Raw genomic sequence first — 20124 nt, forward strand, 5'->3', positions numbered from 1 at the left:
GATGTTGGAGAGGATGTGGAGAAATAGGAACACTTTTACACTGTTGGTGGGATTGTAAACTAGTTCAACCATTATGGAAAACAGTATGGCGATTCCTCAAGGATCTAGAACTAGATGTACCATATGACCCAGCCATCCCACTACTGGGTATATACCCAAAGGATTATAAATTACTCTACTACAAAGACACATGCACACGTATGTTTATTGCGGCACTATTCACAATAGCAAAGACTTGGAATCAACCCAAATGTCCATCTGTGACAGACTGGATTAAGAAAATGTGGCACATATACACCATGGAATACTATGCAGCCATCAAAAAGGATGAGTTTGCGTCCTTTGTAGGGACATGGATGCAGCTGGAAACCATCATTCTTAGCAAACTATCACAAGAACAGAAAACCAAACACCGCATGTTCTCACTCATAGGTGGGAACTGAACAATGAGATCACTTGGACTCGGGAAGGGGAACATCACACACTGGGGCCTATCAGGGGGAGGGGGGAGGAGGGAGGGATTGCATTGGGGAGTTATACATGATATAAACGTTATGCACATGTACCCTAGAACTTAAAGTATAATAAAAAAATAAAAAGTAAAAAAATAAAATAAAATAAAATAAAAGCCAATTCCTAAAATAAAATATAGCAACCAAGTAATAAAGACCTTAATAAACCATCTTAATCTATCTCTTTGATTTTCCCATTAAAAAAAGAGAGTGTTAAATAGCAACCCGCAGTTTATAAAAAAAAAAAAAAAAAAGAAAACTGAGAAGATATAGAAAAATCGAAGTGCAAATGTAATATGTTTCATAAAATGTTAACCACAGAATATAATTATATCAACAACTTTAAATGTAAATGGACTAAACATTCCATCTATATGGCAACGATTATCAGAATGGATTTTTTTAAAAGCAAGAATCAACTATATGCTCTCTACAAAGAGACACATTTTAAATGGAAACACACAAATAGATTGGAAGGATGAAAAATATTATGTAAGCGAAATAAAATTGAACTGGCTATATTAATAAGACAAAATAGACTTCAACACAGAGGATTACCAGAGACAAAGAGAAACACTTCATGATGATAAAAGGGTAAATATAAAAGAAAGAGTTCTACAAGCCTAAGCCCTTCATTCAAGAGAGAATGAATCTTTGGTACCGGTACACTGAAACCGGTGATGTGAAATGACTTGCTGATGAACACATAATCAGCTAGGGCAATGGCCAGCTATAAGTCACTGCTCCCAATTCCCTTTTCAGAACCTTTTTCCTATGATCGGTGCTCCTAATCTGAGTTCATTCAACATAACAGCAACCAACCTATTTGATCAAAACTATCAACTTAGTAACTAGGCAAAGACAGCCTTGCAAGGAGGGGAAGACCACATGGAAGGGGTAGAAGAGGGTAGAATCCTGAGCAGGGTCTGACTCCAGACTGAGGTGCTGCAACTTGCTAGTTACATGGCCCTGAACAAATTATTTAAATGGGCCTCAGTCTCTTTATCTGTAGAATGAGGATATTGCCACCTATCTCACAGGATAGATATAAAAAACGATGAGGAGGAGGAGGAGGTCAATGACTTGACCAAGGTCACTCGGCTTCTCAGTAGCAAAGCCAGGACCCCACAATGCACATCATACACGTTCACAACCATTTTGCTAAACTTCCTCCCAAAGGAGAGTCCCTAGTGGAGTTCCTGACCTTCATAAGACACTTCAAAAAATGTTCATTTCCTTCCCAATAAACTGATGATGTACTTGCGAGTAACTTTATAAAGGTATTTCCACATGGGATCCTCACACAGAAACATATATCCTTTTTCATCTACATACACAAGTTTGAGATGATCACTTTTTCTCATCATGATGGCTTTGTCTCACTCTTTGTAAGATCTTAAGGTCAAAGTGAGTGAGGTAGGCAGGGTAAAAATTCAGTGATAATTTAATTTATATCATCTCTTACAATCCAAATTGAGCCACATAATTAACACATTTGAAATCATCCCTCAAAAAAAGAACTTTAACATATCATTCTGCTCAAAGGAAGAAACAGCCATTCCACTGTTTTGTGGTTATAATAACTAAAGAGGCGTCACATTCTCAGGACTGTAAACTCAACTTTCAGTTTGGTGAAGGATTCTTCAGAAAATGAACTAATACCCAGGGGTAAGTCTGTGCTGCTAAGACCAATCCCCGTATAATATGTTCAAGTATCTTGGCAATTTTGTGGATTATTTTTATTATGTAATTGAGGATGTTATACAAATAGGCGTGATTTACAATCACGCTGGTCTTTCTCTTTTCAGAGTCTAGTCAACTATCTTAAATGTCAAGGTTACAGTCAAGGTCAATATATTTCACCCCAGGAAAGTAGGTGTCAGCAAGGCAGATAATGCCCACTAATGCTGCCTTATATAAGGCAAAATTTAAGAGTAAGACAAAACTTGATAATTAATGTTAAAAAATGCATTGCTTAGATACTAATTTTAGAAACAACAGAATGCATACAAATTCAAAATAAGATATACAAAACCATGAAATAAGGAAGGAAAGTAAAATAACAGTTTGTGGCCCATGTCCTCGTCTTACATATTAGTTTTAGGACACATTTAAAAGCCTACTATGTGCTAGCTACTGTACAAATCTGATTTAAAATTTGAGAATGAATAATGCTGCTTGAAAGAGCTAAATAGCTCATAACTAATGTATTCAAATAAACTCAAATGACCAAACCAGCTCATGTGACTCACTGAAAGTTCACGCACATACAGAAAGGAGAAGAACTTTTATTCTGTGACCTCATTCTATGCTGTAGCTAGGCTAGGTTCTGAATAATATTTTAAACACAATATATCACACTTAATCAGATGTATGCATTACTTAACTAATAAAATAGCACTATACTGTTTAAAAAGTTCACTCAAGTAATACTATTGTGAAGAAGAAAATTTAATATATTCTTTTTTATGTAAAGCAAATCAATGTCATGCTTTATAGTCAAGATGTCTTTATAGCCAATCTTTATATTAAAGAATGTCCCGAATATAAATCATTCAGCAGTTATGTTCGCTGTTTTATAACCTCAATTCTACAAATATTGTATTTCTCCATTAGTGAAAAATTTAGATGGAAATTAATAAATAAATTAACTCATTCATAACACCTCCATTGTGCTGTCGGGTGTTTTCCTGACAGGCACCAAATTAAGCAAAACACTACAATGTACTTAGTGAAAGTCTTATGATGATTTATCCTCCACACAAAAAAAATTACAAAGAGAAAGCACCAACTAACTAAAGAGAAATTAAAATATTTCCTAGACTACTGTTAATATGTTAGGAAAACAAAGCCAAAACCATTTTTATTTTGTTTTAGAAAATTACCCCAGGACTTACATTGATAGCAGAAAAATTCAACAAATACACATTACTTATCAAATTATAAATTAGGCAATGATTCAAGTTCCTAATTATGGAAAAAGATTTGAGCTCATTTAACATGACATGTTTTAATTATAAGACTCCTTACAGAAGTATGTGAAATTCACATAGAAAAATGAAATAGATAAAGAAACAGGCTAAAGAAAGACATGATTTATCTCATCTCTGCCTGTAAACAAATTAACTCTTATGAAAGCTCAGTGAAAGCAAATATCCTATAAACTAAACCAACTCAAGACAAAAATCACCTTTTGAAATTAGGAACATGCGTTCAAATGCCAAAATTATTATTCTGATATATTGGTCCATAATACTTTGTTTTTATATCCCAAGGTCTGCTTTCATCTGCCTGTAAAAGAAACCCTCCGCTGTATTAGGTTTCTAGGACTGCCATAACAAAATACCATAGACTGGCTAGCTTAAACAACAGAAATTTATTTTGTCACAGTTCTAGAAGTTCAAGATCAAGGTGCCAGTGCCAGCAAGCATGGTTTCTCCTGAGACCTCTCTCTTTGGCTTGACGACTGCTACCTTCTCCCGTGTCCCGTGTCCTCATATGGCCTTTCCTCTGTGCCTGTACGGTCACAGATTCAGGTCAGGTCAACCTTATTTTGAAACTTGTCTATACATCGGATCAACCATGTGACCCTGAGTAAGTGCTGTCCTCACTCAGTTTTCTTAGTATCAAATGGTGGTAATTATACCTAATCTGCAGAATTGCTGAGACAATGAAATGGGATTGTATTCTGAAGGCCCAGGGCACACTGTTTAAGCCTAATAAATGCTGGGTTAGGGGCCCGGTCTTAAAGAATCCTGGTAAGTTTCAACATTTTAAAATATGCAAAGCCATCCAGTAAAGACTCAAAAATGTCAAAGAACTGGCTCCATTTCTTATGTATCCCATTCCACAGTGTGGCTCAAACACCTGCAGTGCGGGTGTGTGTGTGTATGAGTGTGTGTGTGTGTGTGTGTGTGTGTGTCTGTAGAGAAAGAGACTTCCTCTCTGAGGGTCTCATACCCTGTGTCTCATATCCTGTGTGAGGAAAAGAAGCAGTTATTGGTAAGCACTTATGTTCCCTACACCATAACCCTTCTGCGATAAGAAGGCTGCTGTCACCTCTAGAAGGAAATGGATAGGAATTGCTCTTGCGATATTCTAGACCAAAAACCTGTTGACAAATGAGGCATACCTTCCACGTAATTATTGCCTTAATCTTTCCAACAAAGCTGGAAGCACTTTGGTTCAATATAATGTAGAACATTTCCAGAATGTTTTCAGAAGGCATCTGCTGCTCTTAATTAACGAGTGGATTCCTCCTGATCATCAATCTTTATGGAAAATCTGTGGGTCTGCCATATTTATAATACTGTAGCTGAGAAAATAAAAATTAGCACACAACAAAATGGTTTGGGAGAGCCTGATTCTAGCAGAGTCACTGCCAGGATATGTATTAATACCCAAATCATCTGCACTTTTCAATTTCCTCATTTCCCTTTGGTAGCTGCACAAGAAATCCCTCTATGCTACTTATGACAGATGGGGAGAAACTTTAACCAGTTACTTTGAAACTCTTTCAAAGAGAATGAAAAATGGACAGAATGGGGCCAAGCTTAAGATTCTCAGAGGGCCTCACAGGTCCAAAAAGTCTCTAAATAAAAGGAAATATTTATTCTCTATCTGTATTTCCAAGTGCTATCATGAAGTGTTTTCTGAACAGCTGCAATAACTAAACTATAATCCTCCTAAATGTTGTCTGCATTGAAATCTGAATAATGATATATCTAATAATTAACATACTTAGACAGCACTTTTCAACACAAAGCTAAAAGAAATCTGTGAAAACAAAAAGAAGCCAATTGTGAAGAAGACATTTCTTAAGTCCTATTAACACTTGGCAAAGGGGGACTGGTGAAGACTGTCAAAGACACTCTTTTCACAAGATTCAAACCACTATGAATAAAATGCTCCCTTCTGGTTTTGGAACTATAAAAGATGTTCTTTCAAAACCAATATTCAGCAGAATATTTCCCTTCAATTAATTAATGACTTTCTTGCTTTCTCTGTTTGGCATTGATGTATTTGCAGGTCATTTTGAAAATAAAATGCTACAAGAAAATAAATACAAAGCATTTTAAATTACTAAGAGTCCCACTTAATAAAATAATCTGATTAAATAAATTATTGTCTTCCTAAATTTCCAACCATGTTTGAAATAAGAAATTTATTTTCTAATTCCTACACACTGTAGGAAAAATGAGAATAACATGATTAAAATCAAACTCATAAAATAGGAAAAACAATATGAGTATGTGCCTATCAGGAAAAAAATGATAACCTATCTTCAGGGAAATATCTCCTCTGGATCTAGTATACTAATTACAATATCAGGATTTCTGTTACCAGAAATAATGGATATAGAATTTTCAAATTATTTATCATATTTCCAAATTGATTATTCTGCTAGTTTTCAATGACCAGTGTAAATAATCATGAAATACTTTTTTCTTTAATAGGTCAGCAGGTGTCTTCAGTTTACTAAACTTTGACTTTTTTTTTTTTTTTTTTTTGCTTAATCATCAGATTGTTTTCCTAATTTACCCAATCTGCAGACTTTGCAGTAATGGCATTTAGTTATTTATTCATTTAAGAGACATCAACTTAGTCACTAATATGCACCAGATTGTTCCATTTCCTAAGAGTCATGCTGTGGCTAAAATTTGCAAACTATTCAACAGGAGGACTAAAGTAGGGCACCCAACCTGGACTGGAGTGGAAATCAAGGCAGGCTTTATAGGAAGATGGCAACTGCACGGAGTCTCTAAAGGCCTGTAGGAGTCAGTTGAAGAAGGGGATTGAGTGCAAAGTCATAGTGCAAAGCCACAGTGTCCACAGTGCAGCAAGCTTTATGTTCTTGGATTTCAACACAGCCTAGTATAAGTGATGCATATAAAGGAGTTAAAATTTCATCACAGAGGTCAGGCTGTGGATGGCTTACATTTGGCAAATTAGGAAGACAAATTAATCCTGGTAGCAACAGGGAGCTGTTGAAGTATCTTATAGGTAATGCTATAATAAGATTTGTTTTGTGCAAATTACTTTTGCTGGTGTGGAGAATGGAGTCAATGGGCAAAGATGTAAACTTATAAAGTGGTGTCTATTTGTCTCCTCCAGTAAACTGTAAACTTCTGAGAGCAAGATCTCACTGTTAAAGTACCTGATGTTCACTGAATAGCCAACAGAAGACACGAATGAAGGCACAGATGAGAAAGAGACAGTATAGAGAGACTGAATGAAAAAATTCTTGGAACAATCAAGACACGAAATCACGCGGACATAAATTCAGGCTAGCGGCAATAGGAATGGAGAAAAGTGAACAAAAATGAAGGATATCGATGGCGTAGACTCAACAGACGGACAGCTTGTTTCATGAAGATTTAGAAACCGGAAGGAGACACAATTTTGGAGTGAAGTTGAGGACTCCTGTTTTGTACACTTTGATTTGAAAGTCCCCATAGACTTCAATGTCAAGATCTCCAGCAGACAACAGGATATATCTGGAGCTCCAACAAGAGGTCAGTGATAGAGGAGTCTTCAGTAAATTGAGGGTTATAAAAACGGTAGAAGTGAATGAGTTATCTTATATAGAAAGAGTTTACAGAGTGAACACAGTCAAAAGCAATGTAGAGACCTCCAGAGAATACCATTTTAAGGGCTAGGTAATGAAAGAGGTACTCACGAAGCTCTGCCTCTAATCTATGAAAATAATGTATAATGGACAACCAAACCCTTGAAATCAAGGACTTCAGGAATATATAAGGGTAAAAGCAAAAATGAATTAATCTAGTGCAATTCCTTAAGGATGGAGAGGTGATACGACTTTTCCAGAGTAACCAACTCTGAGAACTTGCAAAGCAGTAGTTGCTAATAACCTAATAACCAGTATCTCAGTTTCTTACTCCATGCAATTTGGAGGTAAGAAGAAATGAACTCTGATATTCCTTATAGCAGTATTATTTTATGGTTCTAATTAAGTTCCGTTGCTTGTTCATTCAGGACAAGTACACAAACCAAAGAGCAGACTTCACCTTTTCAAACAACAGGGCCAAGAAAACGAGAGAATAAATGAGCCTGAAATTTCAGAATCTTACTGCCATGCTGAACAAATGGGGAAATACAGCTTGTTCATTTCTACTCAGTGATGCTAATGATTCCATTAAATTGACTTCTTTGAAGGAAAATTACTGTTAATAACCTTAATTTCCTCCTAGTCTCTTCTCCCAGGTACTGACATTTTAAATAAAATATTTTTTATAAAATATTAAAAGCAAAGGAATTATATCTATCTTAGGAATCCAACTCCATGTCAAGAGACTTTGAATCCTTCTGTCTGTCCTATCTATAAGCCCACATTTTTGGTTAATCAGATAAACACACAACATTTCCCATTCTACGCATTTCCCGAGAAGCATAAAGCAAAATCCATTCCAAAGGGAACTAAAAAAAACTTATTTAATGTTACTCTAAGGCCCACCACAAATTTTACTGATACCAGCCATGTGGTATTGTAGAAGATTCCCAATTTCAATTTCAATTTAATCAATGTAGATGCAGTTTTATTTTCTTTGTCCACAAAACCAGACCATAAGCTTTCTACCCTGGACTGACTGCTCAACCATGCAAACCTCTGTTCTAGAGGGCAAGTGGGTGGGGGTCTGAAACTGGCCTTCTCAGACCATTCACCTACTTTTTCCACCCTCATCCTCCTCTCTCCTGCCCTCTGGTTTCTGTCTGAGTTCGGCTAATGGAAGGCACCAGCCAACATTTAGGAGACAGGCAGAGAATGAGGAAGGTATATATATTCCCCTCTGTCTCCCTGGAGGGATATTACAGGCTGACAGGGTCCCTCTAGAAAGGGATACAGCTCTTGTCAGCCTTTCTTGCCCCTTCCTTAGAGTAGGACTAACTCCCCGTCACTGCTGGGTCTCTCTTTAGCACTCACCCTGATTGTGTTCCCTACACCTGCCCACATCTTCCAAAGGGTCCCTTTAACAAGCCCTCCTCAAAGGATTGGGCATACACATGCCATCTGCTCCCCAGCAGGGCCCTGAATGATACAGGTTGAAAGAGTGACCAGGTGGTGCCCTCCACTGTGCTTTCACAGACATTATCAAAGGAAATTGTCTGTAAACTGTGAAACACGATAACATTTCCATGAGCAAAACCTAGCACAGACTCTCTTGAATATGCAAGGTTTCAATGCCAAGGAAATATGACTGTCCCACCATATTTCTACAATTCACAGTGTGTTGTAAAAATAAACATGCAGAAGGCATACAATCAGAATCTGAATGTCACTGCCAACCGAACCAGAATTTTTCTTAAAAAATGAATATCTGGAGAAACAGATGAAAGGACGAAATCCATCTTTGGGAAACAGAAACAGTATTTAACTTTCCTGTCATTTATCTAATCAAGACTCACTAACCCCGACTGAGTCTCAGTCTTTCAAAGAATGTTGTAAAATTCACAAATAATTCACTTCATATTATTGATAACAATTACAGTTATCAAAGTAGTCCCTTCTGAAAACAGGAATCAATCAGTGACCTAGATTTCCTGTAATATTTCTCCCAATATCTCTTTAAAAGAGAACATGATGTAGCGGCCAGGCATGGTGGCTCACACCTATAATCCCAGCACTTCAGGAGGCTGAGGTGGGCGGATCAGTTAAGCTCAGGAGTTCGAGACCAGCATGGCCAACCAACATGGTGAAACCCCATCTCTACTAAAAATACAAAAGTTAGCTGGGCTTGGTGGTGCACATCTGTAATCCCAGCTACTCGGGAGGCTGAGGCAGAAGAATCACTTGAACCAGGGAAGCAGACGTTGCAGTGAGCTGAGATCGCACCACAGCACTCCAGCTTGGGCAACAGAGTGAGACTCCATCTCAAAAAAAAAAAAAAAAAAGAAAGGGAAGGGAAAGGGAAAGGAAAAGAAAAGAAAAGGTGTAGTTTCTAATTTATATAGTCCATTATCTACATATCATTTCTAAAAAACATGGCCAGGCCAGGCACAGTGGCTCACACCTGTAATCCCAACACTTTGGAAGGCTGAGGTGGGAGGACTGCTTGAGCCTAGGAGTTCAACACCAGCCTGGACAACATAGCGAGACCCTGTCTCTACAAAAACAGAAAAAAATAGCCAGGTGTGGTAGTGTGCGCCTGTGGTCCCAGCTACTTGAGAGGCTGAGGCAGGAAAATCACTTGAGCCCAGGAAGTTGAGGCTGCAGTGAGCCATGATGGCACCGCTACACTCTAGCCTGAGCGATGGAGCAAGACCCTTTGTGCACATGTATGAGAAAATAAAATAAAATAAAACATAAAAAAATAAGAGTCATGGACATTAAATTCAGGTATCCATTAAATAAAACTATTAAATAGCATTATCTCCTAATCTTCTCATTCTTTTTTAAGTAAAAAGTAAAAGAGATTCTTAAATAATGAGTATTTGAAAATCTAAAGCTACAAACACACCTGGATAGGATTTTTTAGCAATGAAATTAATTTTCCCAGGCCAGTATTAACATCTGATCTATCTGTGTTGGCTGTGGACCACCTCACTTCGCTAACCACAGATTAAAGGGTGCTTATGGACATTTTCCTGCTGGGAAGGGTCTAGAGTTTCACAGCTCACCAGTTTGATCAGAAAACAGATTTTCAACTCTGATTTACAAGATACGTCTTTCTTAAAGAGTTTTTACATTAGCCCCTTAACTGATCAATTCGTTTTGATTAAGAATTGCATTTTCAAGGGATTTTAAGGACATAGTCTATTTCTAAAATCACTTCCTGTTATGCCATATACAAGTGAAATCTAACTGAATTAGTAAAGCAAGGTAACAATATGGGACATGATGCAATTAGAGGCTATGTTCAGCTGCATCATCAGAGGTTCCACAAATTTCATGGAGACCTTTTTTAAAGGCAATTCATCAGTGCTCTGTCAAAATTTGAAGTGTGCATAGGCTTTTGACCAAATAGTTCCATTTCTAGAAATTTAGCTACAAAAAAATTTTCTCACACATGTGCACAAAGACCTATGAACAAAGATCTTGAATCTTTCAGTGTGCAATAGTGTCAACAGAAGAATGATTAAATAAAGTACAGTACATCCATACTACCAAATTTTATGCAGTGTTAGAAAGAACAAGATAACTAACATATTGACATGGAAAGCTCTCCATGATATACAGTTAAGTGGACAAAAGCAAGTCAGTCACAGAAAAAAAGTATACAATATGATCCAGTTTATGTAATAAGAAAATGACATGTATATATACTTATATATGTAAAGGTACAGAAAAAAGGAGGGAAAGAGGCTATCTAAACTATTGCCAATGACTATATCAGGGAATGGGTGTACGTGGAAAAGGGTACTTTGCATTTTGCTTTCATATTTCTGCATCATCACTTCAATTGGAACATACTAATGTATTACTTACATCATTTTAAAGAACCAATGAAAACAAAATAATTATAAGAAATCCCAGAGAGGGCTTTGATGATTTGTCCAATAATAGCGTCTTGGCAGATATGAGAGAAACACATCCCGAAGGAACTGCATTTTCATTTGATCCAGTGTGGTCTCTCATTTAAAAGCACCAAGGAAAATGAGGGCTGTTAAGTGGACTGCACCTTGAAACACTAGCCTGCAGAAACAGATCTGTATTCCATATTCCAGGACAAATATAGCTACTACCAAATAGCAGGGGGGACATCTTGTGACTGGTTAGAGCTCACATCAGTGAGGCAGGCAAAAGAACCTCTGTGTCTCCATAAATGAAGTCATCCTATTTCTCTACACTTGGGTGTTCTTATTTATTTATTTATTTATTTATTTATTGAGACAGAGTCTCACTCTGTCACCCAGGCTGAAGTGCAATTGTGTGATCTCGGCTCACTGCAGCCTCTGCCTCCGAGGTTTGAGCAATTCTCCTGCCTCAGCCTCCCGTGTAGGCAGGATTACAGGCACCTGCCACCACATCCGCCTAATTTTTGTATTTTTAGTAGAGACGGGGTTTTGCCATGTTGGCCAGGCTAGTCTCAAACTCCTGACTTCAAGTGATCCACCCTCCTCGGCCTCCCAAAGTGATGGGATTACAGGCGTGAGCCATTGCACCTAGCCAGGTGTTCTTATTTTAAAGGAGCATCATGAAACAGGATAAAAAACCATGTCCTTCCCCCCCCCAACTTTGCAATTTGCCAACAGCTTGGAAAAGTGGGGTATAGGGAAAGAACAAACAAGCAGAAATTCAGAATCTGAAATCTATGTACACTGGAAATAAATGACCATAACAACCTTTATAAGAAATTTTACAGCCAAAAAAATTAAAGGGCAAAACAAAAACTACTGACATTTTCTAGTACACGGTGTTTCCAAGCACTTACAGTTAACAAAAGGCTCAACATGGGAGCTCCTGGGTCCAACCACAAATGTGCTTTGTTCGGCCACACCATGGGCTGACAGGTTTGTTTTTCATGTTAATTATTTCCAAATATTTTAAAATGAGAAGACTCCAAATAAATCTGGATTTCATGCTTCTCTTGAAAATGTAGAGGCACTGGTAATCCTGAGCCCTAGGCCCACCTGGCAGAAACTTGTCAGAACTGAGTGGTAGCTGCCCCATGGGAAGGGGCACAATTGGGCCCCTGGATGGGCACAAGCCTCACCACTCCCTAAGGTCTCTGACACCTGGTCAGCCACACTTGGGCCTTTCACTTACCTGGCCCTTGGAGGAATCAGAGTATACAACACCCTCACTAAAACCATGAGGAACTTCACCAGGTAAAAACCGGCCTTCCAGAAAACTAAAGGCCGTTTAGGCTACCACAAAGTAGCATTTAGTACTCTCCCTATCTCAGATTTCTGGCATGCAACTACACAAACAGAAGTACCTAGAATTAGATAAGAACGCACAGCTTTATCCTCAACTTCTTATTCCAATTCCATATTCACAGCAGGATTGCCAGAAGCTTTTGTCATATCTCAGCCTAGTCACTTAAAATAATTATCACAAAACTTGTTATGGTAACAAGTCTTTCTGCAGCATGCACCAGCTTAATGACAAGTAATACACAGTATGGTGGTTAGAAGCTGGAGTTCTGATGTCAGCCTACCTGAGTTTCAGTCTCAATTCTAACTTTAACATCCTGGGATGATTAACTTAACGTCTCCTAACCTCAGTTTCCCCAAATATAAACTGGAGATGCTACTAGGACACACCCAAAAAGGCTGTCAGAAGGATTAAATAAAGTGGCACATTTCAAGTGCTCAACAAATGTCTGTTGTTTTACTTTGTTGTTGTTATTATAATACTATGTAAAGCAGAGAAGTTGAGTACTCTCAGAGAAACTCCATGGAAAAACAAGAGCTATGATGACTGCCCCTGAACACCAGAGACCCCTAATTCTTCTAGTGGAGGTCTTTCTCCCTCCAGGCCTAATTGGCTTATATGTTTTGTTTTGTTTTGTTTAAGAAAAAAAAAAAAGCCTAGCTGGGAGACAGATACCCTGGGGACAGCATCTGGCTCACTGAATTATATTCCAAAACACCAAAGTCACAGAATTTTGAAGCTATTAGGACTGAGTTAGTATTAGGTCCCTCTGTCCAAATGCAGTCACTGGGCTTGGCAAGTCCAAAGGAAGATCTGGTACTTCATGGTGGTCCTGTGGGCTGACTGAAACTTTCTGTACTTGCAGAGTGGCAGAGGAAGTGTCCCTTTTAAGTTTTACAGGAATTTTCTCAGGCTGTTTGTATGGATAAGGTCAATGCCATCTACCCTCATGAAGGAGAACAAGAGGAGAGCCATAATACTAGTAGTACCATTAGGAGAAGGGGCACTAGCACTTGTTAAATATGCTTGAATTGTTCAGGAGCGTAAGAAAGGCAATGTATCTTAAAGGAATGATTTTCCTGGCCCAAGGGTGTTTCCACAGCTACAGGTGGAATTTCCCAAACCTGGGCATACCCAAAGATCCTGGGATCCTTTGCAGCTGTAGTAGCAGCAGTAACAGTATGCTGCATCATTCACAGTGCAGCACCAAGCACTTTTGCCCAATAGGGTTATTCTCCTCATGTTACAGATAGGGCAACTGAGGTTCAGAGTGGATGCCCAGGGTCACACAGCTAAAAGAGGGCATCTGTCAGCATTCAAGCTAAAACAGGGTATTTGTCAGGAAATCAGTGCCTGATTCCAATGTCTGAAGGTCTCAGCAACCACTGCTCAATGCAAACCCACAGTGAAAACACCCACCCAGCCAGGGGCCTCTGGGAGGAAGCATTTCTTGAGGAAACATCATCTTCACCTTGTGTGGGTCATGAATGCCCTTTGCAATATGGTAAATCTTAAAGACCTTTCTCAACATGATATTTTCATTTTATTATTTTTTTTTAATAGAGTCTCACTCTGTCACCCAGAGTGAGATGCGATCACAGCTTACTATAACCTTGAACTCTTGGGCTCAAGCGATCCTCCTGCCTCAGCCTTCCAAGTAGTTAGGATTTACAGACATGTGCACCACAGTCAGCTAATTTTTTATCGGTATTTTTTATATAAATTGATCTTACTGTGTTACCCAGGCTGGTCTCAAACTCCTGGCCTCAAGTAATCCACCTACCTCAGCCTTCCAAAGTGCTAGGATTAGAGATGTGAGCCAGCATGCCTGGCCCAGCATAATATGTTTAAATATATACAATTGAATACTTAAAAGTACAATGGAAATCAATCTCATTGAAATATAACTATCAAAATAACTTTTTAAAGGGATATGTGAAGTAATACATATGTTTCTCTTCAACCCACTAAATGCCAAGATCTAGTAGTAACTCTAACACCTGCCCCAATTGTCACTTGGAAGTCAGTGAATATAAAGATGTAATTCATTTGCCACCTACATTCGTGGACCCACCAAACGGCATCCTTAGCCCTAAAATGAAGAACTCCTTTTCTGGAGAAGAAAGGGAGATGTCAAATGTAAAATCAGGGGTCTGTGGTCTCTTCTCCCTGGATGAGCGGCTCACAATTAATTACTTCAAGTCGCTTTTTTCTTCCTGTTTCTAAGGAAATGGCTACTTCACTCATGTCTGGAAGCCAAAGACATGCTTTAATTGTTCAGGAGGACAAGAAGGGCAATGTTTCTTAAAGCAATGATTTGCCTGGCCCAAGGGTATTTCCATAGCTAGAGGTGGAATTTCCCAGCCCTAGGCACACCAACAGATCCTTTGAACTTTGAAGGAGACTCCCAGGAAAGGGGAGAAGATAACACTATCTTATGGTCACATGGTGTGTGACATTCTTATTGAAGGTTTCGTAAGTAGTGAGTAAGAGAGGTGTTCAGAGAAAAACCTTCTGGTTTATGTCCATTTCAACTATTTTGATTTAATAAAGGAAAGGAAAAGTAGACAAAGTTCATGCAGGGAAAATAAAGACTCTGCTGGTCATTCATTCCCTGAAACATAAGGATCTCCTAGCTGAGATTTGAAAGGTACAGCATTATTACTTTCATCTCCTAGAGAAACTTGGGTTAACGCCTTCAGCATAGAAAAGCATCCAAAGGCGTGAGCTTCCACCCAGATTCTTTCCACCCTTCCACCCAGAAAAAGGGGTTTGGGAGTGGTTGTTGCAATGAAGTGAAGTGGGCCTTACAAATAAAAGTTATTCCAGGGTGATATTTTCAAAGCAAGCTTAATTCCAACCAAGACAATGCAAACGTCGCACTCATCCACTCGGTAATGCATAATCACCCAGGTCTGCCTCCACTGGCAAGGAAGTAAACTCATTTTTATATTTGGTTAGCTAAAGAATCACAGCCTAGGAACATGTAAAACCTTTATATCATTCTAAGGCATAATGATATTATGATATAATATAACAATATTACAATTTAAGAAAGTATTTCTACTTTAAAGGGTGAGGCTTTATCAAAAGCAAAACTATTAAACAAACAGATACTAAGGAACAGAAGAAAGAGCTACACAAGGTTATTCATTTCCCCTATATAAGAGGGAAATAGGAAAATGTGGAATGGACAGCACTGAGAATTAAGCAATGTCCTTGCAAACACAGTTAACATCTGAAAACCAATAGCAAAACCACAGAAAGTCACTGCTGCCACCCACCAGCGATGAAAAGCTGTATTTATTTCCCAACAGGCAGATAAGTCTCCTTGACAGGCACTAATATGGCCTACACATTCATATGTTATGAGGTGAAAAGCAACTTTTTTTTTTTTTTTTTTTTTTTTGAGACGGAGTCTCGCTCTGTCACCCAGGCTGGAGGGCAGTGGCCAGATCTCAGCTCACTGCAAGCTCCGCCTCCCGGGTTCACGCCATTCTCCTGCCTCAGCCTCCCGAGTAGCTGGGACTACAGGCGCCGCCACCTCGCCCAGCTAGTTTTTTGTATTTTTAGTAGAGACGGGGTTTCACCGTGTTAGCCAGGGTGGTCTCAATCTCCTGACCTCGTGATCCGCCCGTCTCGGCCTCCCAAAGTGCTGGGATTACAGGCTTGAGCCACCGCGCCTGGCCGAAAAACAACTATTTTAAAAACTTCAATCTGGACATAAAATACCAACTGTGATCATTAAAACGTCCCCATTAGTCCTTGACCTAATTTTGCACATCAAATACAGAAGTTCTTGATTTTACAGGGACTCACTGTGGAAGACAGTTTATTAAAAGACCTGGGCCATTGGTGCTAATCAACATGCTGTTTCACCCTTACTTCATAAGAGATCACAAACAATAATTTAGTCACAGTCTGCTAAATAATTTTAAATTTCAAAGAAAATTTATACTTCCCCAAGAATCGTTGAGTTCACTATTAAGTGTGCAGAACATGAGAAATCCAAAATCTTTCTTACATTACCTAAGTGCTCTAATCCGAAAACATAAAATTTACTCTCAAGATTTCAAAATAAAAAATCAAACTCAGCTAATTACTAAATTTTTTTAATAATCTGCAAAATGTTTTCATTAATTCTGTTATTTGAGTTTGCCAGCTGCATCTAAAACACTGGGGATGAAAATTCAGACACTAAACTCAGAAGCTAATTTCATTTATATTGTTATATCCTTTCACAAATTAGCATGCTAATGTGATCGCAAGGAAAACAGCACAGCAGCCCTGAAGCTCATTTTCACCTCAATTTTACTTAGAGGGTGGGGTAAAGATGAATATCAGGCAAGCATTTCAATTCTTAATAAATCAAACCCCAAAATCAAGTTAGTGATATCTTAGGAAAATACCATGTTCATTGAAATTGCCAAATGTAACCGTCCCATGTTGCCAAAGTCAGCAGTATACATTAATCTAAAGTCAGTTGTGTATAATATTGGGAAAGGCAAATTAGCTGTGCTACGGGCACTGCATGGACTTTGCTGTGGTTGAAATATTTCAGAGGTGATACAGATTTTTAAAATCTCTTTCTGCAAAAGGTTTTTGATAACCTGTAACACTTTTTCAACTACCGTATTTCTTTATCTTATAAGGCAAAAACACACCGCCTCACGATTCCAGGACATGTAAGCAGTTTAACATCACTCACGTTTTCAGGCATACAAATATAAAACTTCCAATAGAGTATTTTAGAACAAAGCTTTCTGCGTGGGTATGCATTTGCAAAATAAAGGTAGAATTATTTCGACACATTTAAATGTGCACCCAGTGATCAAATGGAGTCAGAAATTCTGTTTTGACAGTTACTTGTAGAACAGCATTTTCAACAGCGATTAATTCAGAGCTGGGTAGTAATATCATCAAAACTAAGTTCTGATTGTTGAGTAATAATATAGTTGGAAGGAAGTGTAGTATATAAGCTAATACGTGGTACCTTTAGCTATGTTACAATATGTCACATTCAAAAGGTTACTCGTCTGGCAGCAAATCTTATGTTCATAAAAGTGCCAGTAAAAATGTTTTGCCATTTCAAAAAGTGATTTTTTATGAAAACAGGTGATCTCCAAAGATGGCAATCATTTATTAAACTACTACAGTTCAAAAGGAAGATGATATAATAGATCAATACACCAGCTGAGAATCATGTAAGACTGTCCTACGAAAAACAGCATTCTGGATTACATAACACAGATAGTGAGGGATTACACCTCGTGCCCCTGCTGAGCTAGACTTTTGATCTTCTGTATGATTCTATAACTGAGGCCACCCAAATTTGAAGAGTATAAAATATGAGTGTCTCCGTTCAACCACACATTTCTGAAAATGGCAGTCTTGAAAACAATAAAAGAATAAAGTTAAAATTTTACCCCTCCACACACACACCTACACACACACAGTTTCTATTCTGAAGAGCACAATTGTTCAGATACTTTCTTAACCTCCTTGGAGCCTCCCCAGGTAAAGTCACCAGTTGCTTTTCCTGGTCATGTTTACATTATAAATCTGATTTCTCTTTAAAGGGGAAATTCAATATCATTTTTAAATGATATATAGCTGCCTATGTTTGAATGTCACTATTGTCAGACAAAAAGAATTATTAAGCAGCTATCTCCACATATATATAACTTAAATATTATAGACCACTACATATCACATATATGGTAAAAAGAAAAAAAAAAAAGACCTTTCCTGAATATTCTAGCCAAAATTAAATTTCAAATACATGTTTTAGAACAACAGCTAGAATCACTACAGAAGTTAGGAGGAAAAAAAGAAGAGTTGGGTCATCTTTCAGACATATCCATATTTATGGAAACTATAGTGGGGTAGTTGTGTTTCTCTCTAGGAAAATGCTAGTTTTATGATTCTAGATAAAGTTGCACTTAAACACACTTGGAAATTAGAGAATTCCATATTTCCATACTTCGATTCAGTACCATGAATACGAAGTCTACACTCAGAAGTATTGTACTATACAGAGTCTAACTGGTTAAAGCAAAAGCAACTTTAAAATTCTGAAAATAAGGATTTCCTTCACTAATAGGCTTTTAGGAGGCCCGAACCCTGCCCCCAATGAGTGCTAAGCCTGTCAGTGTTGTTTTAAGTGGAAACGGTCAATCATTTCTATGATTTCCCCAGAAGAGGCGAGAAGATCCACATGCATACACATTTACATGCGTTGCACGGTGCCAACTATTTCCAACCAAAATAATCATACACACGTCGAGCCGAGCTATTTCTAGCCCAGAAGAGGGTGAAGGTCTGGAGAGAGTCTGAGGAAACCCAGCAGGCGATGACTACAGGGGAAGGGGGATGGCGTCTGGGTCCCCTGCCTCCCGCGCGCACAGGGCGCCTCGCAACCGGCACCTGCACGGGGTCCCCGCTGGGCATCCGGGTGCGCGCGCGCGCGTCCGGGACGCACCCGCGGAAAGCAAACAAGCCCTGCAGGCCAGGGCGGGCGGGAGCATCCTCGGGCGGGAACCGAAATGCCTTTTCCTACCTGTCACTTTGCCTGGAGCTGCTGCCGGGGATGCGGCGACGGCCGCTGCCTGGAGACCCAGTGTGTACGCGAGTGTGTGTGCGCGCGCGTGTGTGCGGGTGCGTGTGTCTGAGTGTGTGAGATCTTGTTAGCGGTGCAGCTCACTTACTGCTCCCGGCGCCACCACCCCCTCCCCGCCATAAAGAGCCGCCGCCAAGCCCCCTCCCGGCGCACCCCAGTCCCGCCCTCCCTCCTGCCTCCGCCCCCCCTCCTGGGCCTCCCAGCCTTCCCGCCTCCCCGCCTCCCCACCGCGCGGTCCTTACCTCAGCTGAGGGCTGGGGTCTCCGCTGTGGCTCCTCGGAGAGCCCACGGGACAGCGCCGACCCGCCCGCCCACCGCCGGGCCCTGCGCGTCCCCGGCTCCGGGCCCCACCGCCCCTCCGCCGCCCGCCGCTCCCTCCTCCCCTGCCCCCGAGCCTCCCTCCTCTTTCTCGCCTCCCGGCTCCAGAGCCCGAGCTGTCTCCTCGCAGCCCCAACCTGCCCAGGCTACGGAGCATGCCCAGTGCGGCGCGCCCGGGCTGGGCTGGGGGTGGGCAGGGGCCGGGCCCGCCGCCCAGTTGCCGCGAGCCCGCGGGGCGAGGAGGGGGCGCCGACTGGGTCGGGGACGCAGCCTCGCGGGCCGGGGGCCGAGCAGCCGAGGCGGGTGGTGGGTAGCGCCAAGAGGAGGTGGGTGGGGCGTCCGGGGAAGCCGGCCCGCTGCGCGCTGCTCTGGGGTCTCCCTGGCGGCTCCCCGTTGCATGTGCCCCATGCCCAGGGGTCGGGGGCGCACGGAATGGTTCTGGGCGCAGAACCCGGGGAGCGAGGGGCAGGAGAGCGGCACCCTCCTCGGATTGGGGACCCGTAGCCCGCCGTGGGCCGTGTGGAAGGGCTCAGGACTGGCCAGAACGGGGCCCCCAAAGCCGTTGGCTGGGTGGGGGACGTGCTTGTTTATATTCGGTTTAATAAACACATACATAGCTTACAATGCGTCCTGCGGTGTTCTAAACGCTTTTTATTCATTTAATCCCTAAAACAATCTTCCAAAGCAAGTACTACTACCTCTTTTTATTTCGCGGGTCTTACACAGAGCCACAGACATTAAGTGGTTCCAAAAAGTCTTCCCACAAGTGCAACCTCAGACATGCAAACCCCTCAGACTTTGGTCCCCGGGATGCTGGCGCGCTGCTCCAGCCAGTTCCT

General features: G+C 40.3%; 1 protein-coding gene across 10 annotated transcripts in view; it reads right to left on the reverse strand.

The window, feature by feature from the left end:
- The window catches only part of PLCB4 (phospholipase C beta 4), a 419870-nt gene extending 400178 nt beyond the window's left edge, over nt 1-19692 (reverse strand). For 4 of the 10 annotated variants that reach the window (XM_033185640.1, XM_033185636.1, XM_033185639.1 and 1 more), the window contains exon 1: nt 18908-19026. The gene's annotated coding sequence lies outside the window, so the exon portion shown is untranslated. Of the gene's footprint in view, nt 1-18907; nt 19066-19209 lie in introns of those variants that run through there. The other 6 variants (XM_033185629.1, XM_033185625.1, XM_033185627.1 and 3 more) reach the window with 4 other exon arrangements.
- Nucleotides 19693-20124: the final 432 nt, after the last annotated feature.

Source organism: Trachypithecus francoisi, unplaced genomic scaffold (assembly GCF_009764315.1).
Source record: "Trachypithecus francoisi isolate TF-2019V2 unplaced genomic scaffold, Tfra_2.0 Lachesis_group21, whole genome shotgun sequence".
In the NCBI taxonomy this organism is placed as follows: domain Eukaryota; kingdom Metazoa; phylum Chordata; class Mammalia; order Primates; family Cercopithecidae; genus Trachypithecus; species Trachypithecus francoisi.